Source organism: Arachis hypogaea, chromosome 13 (assembly GCF_003086295.3).
Source record: "Arachis hypogaea cultivar Tifrunner chromosome 13, arahy.Tifrunner.gnm2.J5K5, whole genome shotgun sequence".
NCBI classification, from domain to species: Eukaryota; Viridiplantae; Streptophyta; class Magnoliopsida; order Fabales; family Fabaceae; genus Arachis; species Arachis hypogaea.
Window position 1 is genome coordinate 96,460,382 of NC_092048.1, and position 13,442 is coordinate 96,473,823.

At 40.0% G+C, this 13,442-nt stretch overlaps 1 non-coding gene across 1 annotated transcript; it reads left to right on the forward strand.

Moving 5' to 3' along the window:
• Positions 1-11,946: 11,946 nt before the first annotated feature.
• On the forward strand, positions 11,947-12,055 carry LOC112738888 (small nucleolar RNA R71). The gene has a single exon (XR_003169839.1). It is a non-coding gene; the product is annotated as a small nucleolar RNA R71 (small nucleolar RNA).
• Positions 12,056-13,442: the final 1,387 nt, after the last annotated feature.

The following is a 13,442-nucleotide window of genomic DNA, read 5'->3' on the forward strand; positions in this document are numbered from 1 at the left end:
AAGATCTCAGGAGTGGAAGAGACTAGAAAGCAAGTCTAGATCTCAAATCCTTCCTTGATCCAACAATAAACAGATTGAAGAATAAAGACAAATGGAAGCAGTAAGAGAACTTTGATTCAAATTGCAATTCACTGAAATTATGGAGCAAAGCAAACAAAGGGAAATCTCAGAGGGAGAATGAAACAGAACTCCTTCAATTCTCCACCCAAGATTCAAAAACAAAGAAAAGAAAACTAAAGAGAGAGAGCTCTCTAATGCTAATGCTCCCTAGTGGAGCCAACCCCCCTTTGAAAATGAGAATGATGCCTTTATATAGGCTTTTTACAAAATGAAAAATAAAATGAAATTGAAATGAAAAACAAATTAAATGAAAATCCTAATTCTAGCTTGTTCTTGTGCCTTTGAGTGATGATGTGGGCTTTGCTTGCTTTGGATTTGAAGAGAGATGGATTTGGTTGGCCTTGATTCAATTTGGTGAAGAATTGAATTTAAATGGAATTTTGGTTGAATTTTGGCCCAAGAATATGCCATGAGACACTCCCAGGGCACGGCTCAGTTCAAATACCAAACTAAGCACCCAATATTGCCTTGTGTTGCCCAATTTGATGCGCGCCCAGCCTCCTTGGTGTGCTTCCTAGCGTGCCAAAGTGTGGAGAGTGGGGGAAAGATAGTGCTCAGTTGGGAGAATGAACTGAGCTCCCCTTCTTTCTTTATGTAGCGCCTTGCTTTGGATGTGAGGTCATGTGTTCGAACCTTGGTGGAAGCCTTCTCCAAATGTTGCACTTTGATTTTCCTTGAGGAGAGCCCGAAAAAGCTAAGTTGGGAAAGTGAACTGAGCACTATTTTGCTCTTGCCTTGCTTTCCTTGTGTCGCCCCCTTCGAACCTTGGTGAAGCCACTTTGGTTTATTTTTGCTTGTTTTTTGTCCTTAAAGATGCCTTTCACTTGTGCCTTAATATCATGCCAAATATGGACTATTATATATCGTTGGAAAGCCCTGAATGTCAGCTTTCCAACGCAGCTGGAAGCACGTCAATTGGACATCTGTAGCTCAAGTTATGGCCCTTTGAAGGAGGCATGGTCATGCTGTAAACGCCCAACTTTTAACTTAGCGAAAATTCTTGCCTCCAAGCTAAGTTTCTTGTACGGCAAAGCTAAGTTCACTTTGTGAACTGAGCTTTGAGTGCTGGTTGTGATGTTTCCTTGATTTGGTCATGGGCCACGCTTTTAAAAGCGTGGCCTAAGGCTCCAAAGTGTGCTCCAACTTCAAAGTGTGCCCCAAAGTTCTTTTTTTCTCCTTTTTAGCTTATTTTGTGATTCTTTGCTTCTTTTTCTTCTTATTTCCTACCAAATTTATAAAATTAAAAGATCAAGGAAATATACCATTTAAGCATAAAAGAATGCAATATTTAAACACTAATTATCAATTTCTTGTATGAAAAAGCATAGAAAAATATGACATGATGACATGTCATCAGTAGCCACTGCTGGGTGATGTGCTTGAAACGGTTGCATTGTGAAATCAGGGGCTCCAGCCTCCTGGATAGTAACTCTCCTAGGTACTGCCATGTCACCTGCACGTAAATCAACCGAATCAGTAGAATGGGGACTTGTTTCTTCCTCAAGTAACGTTTTAGATCCGCCCTCAGATAGGACTAACCGACACCGAGCTTGCCTTATACGTGAAATAGTTCTTTCAATCTCAGGATCAAATACTGGCAAGCTTGGATCAGGAAGTGAACACGTCATTTAATGAAAGAAACATGCAGCTCATAGTAGCAAAATAAAATAAAATGCAAATAAATAAATTCCAATCAATAACTTAGCACTCTATTGCAACTCTCCGGCAACGGCGCCAAAAATTGACGTGGCAGAAATTGGCGAGTTAAGAAATTGTTATAAGAGATACGTTGCAAGTACAGTTCTTAACTAACCAAAAATCCGCTTATCAATTTAGAAGGGTTGTCACAAAATTAAAATTAAAATACTAGGAGTATGAATCCCAAGTCGTCTCCCAACGAGTTGTAGAAAGATGTGCTATTTTATTAATCAGATGTTTTCTAAAAATGGTTGAGTTAATAAACAGGAAATTAAATCAGAAAATTTATGTAATTTAAATAAAAACCTTGACCGGGAGTAGATTAGTTGGAAGCCCTATCCTTGATGGAGTTCTCCCAAGATAAAAGTGATAATTAAAGGTTGCCTGCTTAGTTATCCTTTACCAGATAAAGGAAAGTTAAGCAAGTTGGAAGTCATTTTCTATTCACCAGTTCTAATCCTCTCCCTTGGGAAGGACTAGTGTCAGTGATTAGAGGGCGACCCAATGCGAAATCCAACTATAATTTTACTCTTGAGCATCCAACTCAAGGTCCTCCTTTCAATCAACTCCCAATCAAGTTATGGAACTACTCGCTCATTATAATTGTAAAATCCACGAAATAAGAAAGGGAAATATTGAAAGACATGATAAATAATAATCAAAAGGATCAATTAAAAATAAAAATAGTTCTTGTATTAATAAATTCTGAAAATAATCCAATAATAATTCTGAGTAATTTAAGGATATAGAAGAGTAAGTGATAAGTAAGGACACAAACTAGAATGACGAAGTCTTGACGGAAGTAATAACTCTTCTCAATATCCCAGTCCAAAAAGCAATAAAATCAAAATCCTAAGAACTATGAATGTGTAGAGAGAAAACCTAGAGGAGGAGTAAAATCATATCTAAAACTAAAATTATGCGGAATAAATGTTGCTTTTTTGGTCTCTACATGTTCCCTGGCTCTAATATGCTTTTCTAGGCCGAAAACTAGGTCAAAACAGGGCCCAAAATCGCTCCCAGTGAATTCTGCAGATCGCGCATGTCACGCGATCGCGTTATTCACGCGTTTGCGTCATCCAGCATTTTGCCTTGCCACGCGTGCGCGTCGTCCACGCATTCGCATCACTTGTGCAGTTTCCAATCTGCGCGGTCGCGTGAGCCATGCGTCTGCGTAACTGCAATTTCCTCTATTTTCGCGCGGTCGGGTGAGCCATGCGTCCGCATCACTTCTCGCTGGTCATCTCCTCAATTTCTTGTGTTCCTTCCATTTTTGCAAGCTTCCTTTCCAATCTCCAAGTCATTCATGCCCTATAAAACCTGAAACACTTGACACACAGATCACGGCATCGAATGGAATAAAGGAGAATTAAAATGCAAAATTAAAAGTCTCTAGGAAGAAGCTATTCAACCATAAAGTAATTTCGGGAAGGAATTATAAATGCATGCTAATCATATGAATAAGTGGGTAAATATTTGATAAAACCACACAATTAAGCACAATATAAACCATAAAATAATGGTTTATCAGTGATTTCTGGGCTCTTTTTGGCCCAGTTCCAAGCCCGAAAACACATAATAGAGGCTGCAGAGTGGGGGAATCATAGAGACAACACTTCATTCACAATTATTAGGTTTTAGATGTAGTTTTCTAGAAAGAGAGGAGCTCCTCTCTCTAGGTTTTAGGATTTTTAGGTTTAGTTCTTCTCAAATTCTGAATTCTATCTTATTTCAATTTAGTTTTTCTTCTACTTTTATTTGTTCTAGTACTTTAGTTTATCTATTTCTCTTGTTGATCTCTTTATGTTGCTATTTTAGTTTATGAATTCTCATATTAGTTTTGATTTTCCTTTTAATGCAATTTGAGGTATTTCATATTTATTGCTCGTTTCTTCGTTTGTTATTATTGATGTTTGCAATTGGTTGTTTGGATTTAATATTCCTTGCTAGTTTTCTATGTTTTTATGTTGTGTCTTCCAAGTGTTTGATAAAATGCTTGGGAGGATTTTAAGTTAGATTTTTATATTCTTAGCTTGAATTAATTAATTAGAGACTCTTGAATCATCAAAGTCTCTTGCTGGTTGGTGATTGAAACTAGCTAGTTGGCTTGAACTTCACTAACTCTAGTATTTGATTAGGACCTGTGAATTCAAGTTGATTTTCTCACTTGACTTACCTTCATTTGTTAGAGGTTAACTAAGTGAGTGCAATTTACAATTACCATCACAATTGACCTTGATAATGAAGATAGGAATTCCGATTATCAATCCTTGCTAGGACTTTTTTTAATTGTTAGTTTATTTTCATGTCATTTAAATTCCTTGTTCAACATTTAAAACCCCAAAAAAAAATACTTTCCCATAACCAGTAATAACTACACCTCCCTGCAATTTCTTGAGAGACGACCCGAGATTTAATACTTCGGTTATTTTTATTGGGTTTGCTTAAGTGACAAACAAATTAAATTTGATTGAGGTTTAATTGTCGGTTTAGATCTATACTTACAACGCGCTTATTTTTGTGAATTCTTTACCGACGATTTTTCCCCCATCACCTCTACCACAAAGACTTTAATCTCCACGTACCTCGGCTGAACTGGTGTCTCGAGAAGTTCCCAATGAAGTCGTGGATTAGCCGTCTAAGAGATGTATGATCAAGCTAATGGTTCTTGATGAGCGGATAATTTATACGCTTTTGGCATTGTTTTTACATAGTTTTCAGTATGATTTAGTTAGTTTTTAGTATATTTTCATTAGTTTTTAATTAAAAACCACATTTCTAATTGCGTTGGAAAGTAGACATCCAGGGCTTTCCAGCAATATATAATAGTTCATACTTTGCCCGAGTTTAGATGATGCAAACTGGCGTTCAACGCCAGTTCCATGTTGCAGTCTGGCGTTCAGAGCCAGAAACAAGTTGCAAAGTGGAGTTCAACAGCAGAAACACGTTACAAACTGGAGTTCAACTCCAAGAATGACCTCTCCATGTGTAAACTTCAAGCTCAGCCCAAGCACACACCAAGTGGGCCCCGGAAGTGAATTTCTGCATCATTTACTCATTCTGTAAACCCTAGTAACTAGTTTTTATAAACAGGACTTTTTACTATTGAGTTTTCATCCTGGGATGCTTAGTTCTTAGATCATGGGGGCTGGCCATTCGGCCATGCCTGAACCTTTCACTTATGTATTTTTCAACGGTAGAGTTTCTACACACCATAGATTAAGGTGTGGAGCTCTGTTGTTCCTCAAAGATTAATGCAAAGTACTACTATTTTTCTATTCAATTCAACTTATTCCGCTTCTAAGATATTCATTCGCACTTCAATATGATGGATGTGATGATCGTGACAGTCATCATCATTCTCAAATTATGAACGCGTGCCTGACAACCACTTCCGTTCTACCTTAGATTGAATGGATATCTCTTGGATATCCAATACAGGGGACTGAGTCCGAGATATTAGTGTCTTCGTGGTATAAGTTAGAACCCATGGATGGCCATTCCTGAGATCCAGAAAGTCTAAACCTTGTCTGTGGTATTCTGAGTAGGATCTGGGAAGGGATGGCTGTGACGAGCTTCAAACTCGCGAGTGCTGGGCGTAGTGACAGACGCAAAAGGATAGTAAATCCTATTCCAGTATGATCGAGAACCGACAGATGATTAGCCATGCCGTGACATTGCATTGGACCATTTTCACAGGAGGATGGGATGTAGCCATTGACAATGGTGATGCCCTACATAAAGCTTGCCATGGAAAGGAGTAGGATTGATTGGATGAAGACAGCAGGAAAGCAGAGATCAGAGGAATGAAAGCATCTCTATACGCTTATCTGAAATTCTCACCAATGAATTACATAAGTACCACTATCCTATTCTATATTTTATTTATTTTCATCCATTATAATTTCTTAATACAATTTAATCCGCCTGACTGAGATTTACAAGGTGACCATAGCTTGCTTCAAGCCCACAATCTCCGTGGGATCGACCCTTACTCACGTAAGGTTTATTACTTGGACGACCCAGTGCACTTGCTGGTTAGTTGTACGAAATTGTGAAACAGATATAAGATCATGAACGTGCGTATTGAGTTTTTAGCGCCGTTACCAAGGAATGGAATGATCACGATTTTGCACACCAGTTCTTCATTATCCGATCAAAGACTCACTCTGAATCCATGTAGAATGAGATAACCTTGTGCCGGTTCAATACATTCATAATGATGAAGAGCGGATATACATCTTAGAATAGAGAATCAAACACGTATTGAAATAGAACAGTTGTACTTTATTAGTCCATAAAACTCAATAGAGCTCCTGTCCTCAACCTAGGAGGTTTAGAACTCATACTGATAGAAAATACAATGATAAATGAAATTAGGACAGGTCCTCCTCATTGATGTAAAAGTTCTCAAATAAATACTAAGCTAATGACTAAGGATTACATAGGAAGGGTAAAACAGTCTTTTAGTGCTAAAATCCACTTCTAGAGCCCACTTGGTGAGTGTTTGGGCTGAGCTTGATTGAGATCCACGTGCTAGGAGGCCTCTAGGGCGTTGAACGTTGGCTAGGGGTCCTTTTTGGGCGTTGGACGCTGGTCCCCTCCTTGTGGGCGTTGGACGCCAGAATAGGGCAAGAGGCTGGCGTTGGACACTAGTTTTGGGCCTTCAATTCTGAAGCAAAATATGGACTATTATTCTGGATGTTAGTTTTCTAGAGCCATTGAGATTGCTCCATTTTGACTTCTGTAACTTCAGAAAAGCTCTTTCGAGTGCAAGGAGGTCAGATCCGAACAGCATCTGCAGTACTTTCTCTGTCTCTGAATCAGACTTTTCCTCCAACTCCTCAATTTCAACCAGAAAATACCTGAAATTGAATAAAAACACACAAACTCAAAGTAGTATCCAAAAATGTGAATTTTGAACTAAAACCTATGAAAACTTAATAAAACTTAAACAAACATACTAAAAACTATATGAAAATGATGCCAAAAAGCATATAAAATATCCGCTCATCAGAACACCAAACTTAAACTGTTGCTTGTCCCCAAGAAACTAAAAATAAAGTAGGATAAAAAGAAGAGTAAGATACAATAAATCTCAGAGTTTCCACTGAAGCTCAGTTTCAATTAGATGAGTGGGACTTAGTAGATTTTTGCTTCTGAATAGTTTTGGTATCTCACTATCCATTGAAACTCAGAAGTGTTGGTCTCTTTAGGAACTTAGAATCCAGATGATATTAATTACTCTCTTAGTTCAGTTCTTTGTTATTCTTGAACACGGCTTTTAGAGTCTTGGCCGTGGCCCTAAGCACTTTGTTTTCCAATATTACCACTGGATACATAAATGCCACAGACACTTTAACTGGGTGAACCCTTTCAGATTTCATTCAGCTTTGCTAGAATCTCCAGATAAAGGTGTCCAGGGTTCTTAAGCACACTCTTTTTGCTTTAGATCACGACTTTAACTGCTCAGTCTCAAGCTTTTCACTTGACACCTTCACACCACAAGCATATAGTTAGGGACACTATTCATTTGAAGTGCTTAGGCCAAGATTTTACTCCTTTTAGGCCCTCCTAACCATTGATTCTCAAAGCCTTGGATACTTTTACCCTTGCCTTTTAGTTTAAAGAGCTATTGGTTTTTTCTGCTTTTTATATTTCATTCATTTTTTTTTGCAAGCAATTTTTTTTCTTTTTATCGTATCTTGCTTTTTTTTGTGCTTTTTCTTACTTCAAGAATCAATTTTTTGAATTTTTCATATTATCAATAATACTTCACTTTTATCATCATTCTTTCAAGAGCTAACATTCTTAATTTCAATTTCAAATATGCACTGTTCATTTATACATTTAGAAAACAAAAGCAATGCCACCACATCAAAGTAATTGACTATTCTTATTATAGAACTCAAAATTGATATATCTCTGAATTCTTTTAAATAAAATTTTCTTTTAAGTAGGGTGAGAGATATATAGAATATTTTATAACTTTAAGACATAGATAGAAATGATCATGCAAAAAGAACAAGAGAACAGATAAGAAAATATAACAGAAAACAGAAAAATAACATATGAAAAGGGGATTAAGAGAACGAATCCACCTTAGTGATGGTGGCTACTACTCCTCCTTGAGGATCCAATGTGGTGCTTGATCTCTTCAATGTCACTCCTTTGTCTTTGTTGTTCTTCCCTCACATGCCTTTGATCTTCTCTTATTTCATTGAGGATGGTGGAGTGCTCTTGATGCTCCAACCTCAATTGCTCCATATTATTATTCAATTCTCCAAGAGAATTATGCAGTTGGTTCCAATAGCCTTGAAGAAGAAATTACATCCCTTGAGGTATCTCATGGATTTCTTGCTGAGGTGGCTGCACAGGCTCACGTGCATGCTCTCTAGTTTGGTCCATCCTCTTCTTAGTGATGGGATTGTCTTCCCCAATGAAGATGTCTCCTTCTATGATAATTCCAGCTGAATTGTAGAGGTGACAAATGAGGTGAGGGAATGCCAACCTTGCTTGCGGGGAAGGCTTCTCATCTATCTTATACAGTTCTTGGGGGGATCACCCCATGTACTTCGACCTCACTCCCTATCATGATGCAATGGATCATGATAGCTCTGTCAATGGTCACTTCTGACCGATTACTAGTAGGGATGATAGAGCATTGGATGAATTCCAACCATCCTTTAGCCACAGGCTTGAGGTCAAGCCTTCTTAGTTGAGTAGGCTTGCCTTGGGAATCCCTTTTCCACTATGCTCCTTCCACACAGATGTCTGAGAGCACTTAATCCAGTCTTTGATTAAGGTTAACTCTTCTAGTGTAAGGATGTGGATCTCCTTGCATCAAAGGTAAGTTGAACGCCAACCTCACACCTTCCGGGCTGAAATCTAAAATTCTCTCTCGAACCATGGTGCTCCAATTCTTGGGATTTCGGTTCACACTAATGTCATAGTTTTTCGTGACCATGCATTAGCATAGAACTCTTACACCATTAAGATCCCAACCTCTTGGATGGGATTGGTTAGGACTTCCCAACCTCTTCTCTAGATCTCTCTTCGGATTTCTGGATACTCATTCTTCTTAAGCCTAAAAGGGACCTCAGGGATCACCTTCTTCTCAGCCACTACTTCATAGAAGTGGTCTTGGTGGGCTTTGGTGATGAATTTCTCCATCTCCCAAGATTCGGAGGTGGCAGCTATGGCCTTTCCTTTCTTCTTTCTAGAGGATTCTCCAACCGTTGGTGCCCTAAGTGGTAATGAAAAGCAAAAAGCAATGCTTTTCCCATACCAAACTTAAAAGCTTTGCTCGTCCTCGAGCAAAAATAAATAAAAGAGAAGAATGGAGTAGAAGAAGAAGAAAATAGAAGTAGATAGAGGGAGAAGAGCAATTCAGCCAAAGGGGGCTTTTATGTGTATGAATGGTGTGTGTATGAAGGGTTAGAATGAGAGGTATTTATAGGAGTGGACTATGTTAGGGTTCGGTCATTGGTGGAATAAATGGGAGGGAAATTTGATTTTGAAATGGGTGGGATTGGTAGGTGTTATAATGGTTTTGGGGAAGTGATATGGATGTGACTGGGTTAGGGTTTATAGGAAAGAGTGTATGGGGAAGTGTGAAAAAGAAGAGGGAAGAAGTGAGGTAGGTAAATATGCTGTGAGACCTACTGGTCCTGAGAGGCTAGGAAATTTAGATTCCCTGCCTTCTGCATGGGCGTTGACCGCCAGCATTATGCTCTTTGCTGGCGTTCAACGCCAGCTAAGCTGCCAATTGGGGCGTTGAACGCCCAGCCAGTGCTCCCTGGCTGGCGTTCAGCGCCAGTAAGACACTCTATCCAGAGTATTCTGTTTGCTGAACCTTTCTGTCTCTGTTCTGACTGCTGCACATGATCATGAACCTAAGGAAACAACTTAAAGAAAATCATATTTAAGGAATTAAAAGAAATAGAAATAATTAATTAGGATTGGGTTGCCTCCTAATAAGCGCTTCTTTAATGTTATTAGCTTGATGGTTAGCTCCTTACGGAGATGGATATGGGCTCAAAATTTCACCCCTTACAGTGAACTTTCTTTCTGTCTTTTCATGGATGAGCTCCACATGTTCTAGAGACAGGATATGACTCACTATATGTGGTATGACTTGTTTCTTGGTGAAGACAACTTTCATGCCAGGTGAGAGACCTTTAGTGGGGACTTTCTTGTCCCTCCAGCCTTTAGGTACTTTTTTCTTAGTACCTGTGTTCTCAATGCTTGTTGATGGCTTCCTAACACCAAACTTAGAATTGATGTTTGGGGCCTTAGTAAAGCTCTGCACTAAAAGAGATGGTTGGAACACTAAGTGTTGTACAGTTATCTCTCTATTTTAAAAGGGAGAGTTTAGGTGAGGCATCTTAAACAAGATGTGATCCTCCCCTAATTGTAGAATCAGTTCTCGCTTAGCTATATCAATGATAGCATTAGCAGTGGCTAGGAAAGGTCTTCTAAGGATGATAGATTCATCCTCATCTTCCCCAGTGTCTATGATAATAAAATTTGTAGAGATGTAAAAGTTTTCAACCTTCACCAATACATCCTCTACTAAGCCATATGCTTTCTTCATTGATTTGTCTGCCATCTCTAGTGAGATGTTTGCATCTTCTACCTCAAAGATTCCCAACTTCTCCATTACAGAGAGTGGCATGAGATTTATACTTGACCCTAGGTCACACAGAGCTTTCTCAAAGGTCATGGTGCAAGGAATCAGGAAGCGTCCAGGATCCGAAAGCTTCTGAAGTAGCTTCTGCTGTACCAAAGCATTGAGTTCTTTGGTAAGCACTGGAGGTTCTTCCTCCAAAGGTTTTTTACCAAATAACCTGGCATTCAGCTTCATGAGAGCTCCTAGGTACCAAGCAACTTGATCTTTCCTAGTGTCCTCATCCTCATCAGAGGACGAGTATTCATCAAAACTCATGCACTGCAGGAGTGCATGTAAGGGAACTTCAATTGTCTCTATATGAGACTTGGCTTTCTTTAAATCTTGGATAGGAATTTCTTTAGTAGGTGCTGAATACTCAAGAGGTAAGCCTTTACTGGCATTTAACGCCAGTTTTGATAGTTCATTGGGCGTTGAACGCCCATCATTCATCCCGTCACTAGCGTTCAACGCCAGTTCCTTTGCCAAGTTGGGTGTTGAATGCCCAGGATGGACCTCCTTCCTGGCGTTCAACGCCAGCTCTAGTGCCATTTTGGGCGTTGAACGCCCAGTGAGGGCTTCCTCGCTGGCATTCAACGCCAACTTTTGTGCCAGCTTGGGCGTTGAACTCCCAGTGAGATGCTCTTCACTAGCGTTCAACACCATTCCAGTCTCTCCAGATTCAGCCTCAGCCTCTATGGTGATGGCCTTACACTCTTCTCTTAGGTTCACTTCAGTGTTACTAGGAAGAGTGTTAGGAGGAATCTCAGGAATTCTCTTGCTCAGTTGACCAACTTGTACCTCTAAATTTCTGATGGAGGACCTTGTTTCAGTTATGAAACTATGAGTGGTCTTAGAGAGGTTGGAGATTATAGTTACTAAGTCAGAAAGGCTCTGCTTAGGGGTCTCCATATTCCTTTTAGAATATGGGAATGGTGGTCTGTTGTTTAACCTATTCTGGGTACTTCCACCTTGATTATTGTTGAAGCCTTGCTGAGGCTTCTATTGATCCTTTCATGAAAGGTTAGGATGATTCCTCTATGAGGGATTGTAGCGATTTCCATAGAATTCTCCCATATAATTCACCTCCTCCATGGTGGGTTGGTCAGGATCATAAGCTTCTACTTCAGAAGAAACTTCTTGAGTGCTGCCAGCTGCAGCTTGCATTCCAGTCAAATACTGAGAGATCATATTGACCTGCTGGGTCAAGATCTTGTTCTAAGCCAATATGGCATTCAGAGTATCCACTTCAAGAACTCCTTTCCTCTGAGGGACCCCATTGTTCACAGGATTTCTCTCAGAGGTGTACGTGAATTGGTTGCTTGCAACCATCTCAATGAGTTCTCTTACCTCTTCAAGCGTTTTCTTCAAGTGGAGTGATCCACCTGTAGAACTATCTAATGATATTTTGGATATCTTTGACAGAACATCATAGAAGATACCGAGGATAAACCATTCTGAGAGCATGTTAAGAGGACACCTCCTGATCAGTTGCTTGTATCTTTCCCAAGCTTCATAGAGGAAATCACCATTTTTTTGTCTGAAGGTTTGAACTTCCACTCTGATTTTGCTCATTCTTTGAGGAGGAAAGAATATGGCCAAAAGCATTGACCAGCTTCTCCCAAGAGTCTAGACTCTCTTTAGGTTGAGAATCTAACCATATTTTAGCTCTGTCTCTAACAGCAAAGGGAAAGAGCATAAGTCTGTGGACCTCAGGATCTACTCCATTGGTCTTAACAATGTCACATATTTGCAAGAATTTCGACAGGAATTGGTGTGGAACTTCCAGTGGAAGTCCATGGAACTTGCAATTCTGTTGCAGAAGAGAGACTAACTGAGGCTTAAGCTCAAAGTTGTTAGCTCCAATGGCAGGTATAGAGATACTTCTCCATAGAAATTAGAGGTAGGTATGGTGTAGTCACCAAGAACCTTTCTTGCCTCTCGTTCATGATTAGGCTCGGCTGCTATTCATACCCTGGGTCGAACTGTCCGACCCAGGATGTTTAAATGACAAGTCAACCGACCTCTTCAGGTCAGGACTATCCGACCTCTTCTCAAAGAGCTCGGCCAAATCACCAGGAAAGCCCAATAAGGGCCCAAACAGAGGAACGCAACCCAAATCCAAAGGCAGCCCAAGCCTATAGAGATAAGGCCGGTTCCCTTGAAGATAAGATGACTTCTCTCAAATATAAGATAAGATAAGATAACTATCTTTCTTATCTTATCTCCAGAAAGGTCACTTCACACTACTATAAATACACTGGAGAACCCAGGTATAACTTATACTCTGATTCTACTAAAAACCTGCTTAATACCCTTGCTAACTTAAGCATTGGAGTCCCTTGCAGGTACCACCACCCTCCGGGGACGAAGGATCAGCATCACCAACAAGTCCAACAAGTCAGACGCGGTGGCTCCGGCCACTACCCATAAGTCAGACACATCAGCGCTGACTAGCACAGAAGATCTCATCCGAGATCGACCTACAGTTTCAGGTAACCCTCGGAACATTGGCGCCGTTGCCAAGAAATCTAGAAGTCATCCCATCATCAAGGTGGACAACCTTGACAACGACCACAACTCTGATTTAGAGAACAGAACGCCACATAAGAATGCGGAGGTCACAATAGATGATACTTCTCAACCTAACAAAGACAAGAATTCTCCAAACAGGGGAGCCATGGAGGCACTTCGGGATCGCCTAAAACAACTCGAAAAGGAGGTCAAATATCAACGGGAAGCCGAGAGAGACCTACGAAGGGAAGCTAGACGATGACGCGAGTTAGAGGACAAGCTCCTAAAGCCCGAAGCGGATCTCAAGGCCAAAACTACTCAATCCGGCCACGAAGATAGCTCCCATAAGGACCAAGACCCATTCACCAAAGAGATCATGAAGACCAAAATCCCAAAAGACTTCAAACCTCCCGACATGACTCTATACGATGGCACAGCAGAT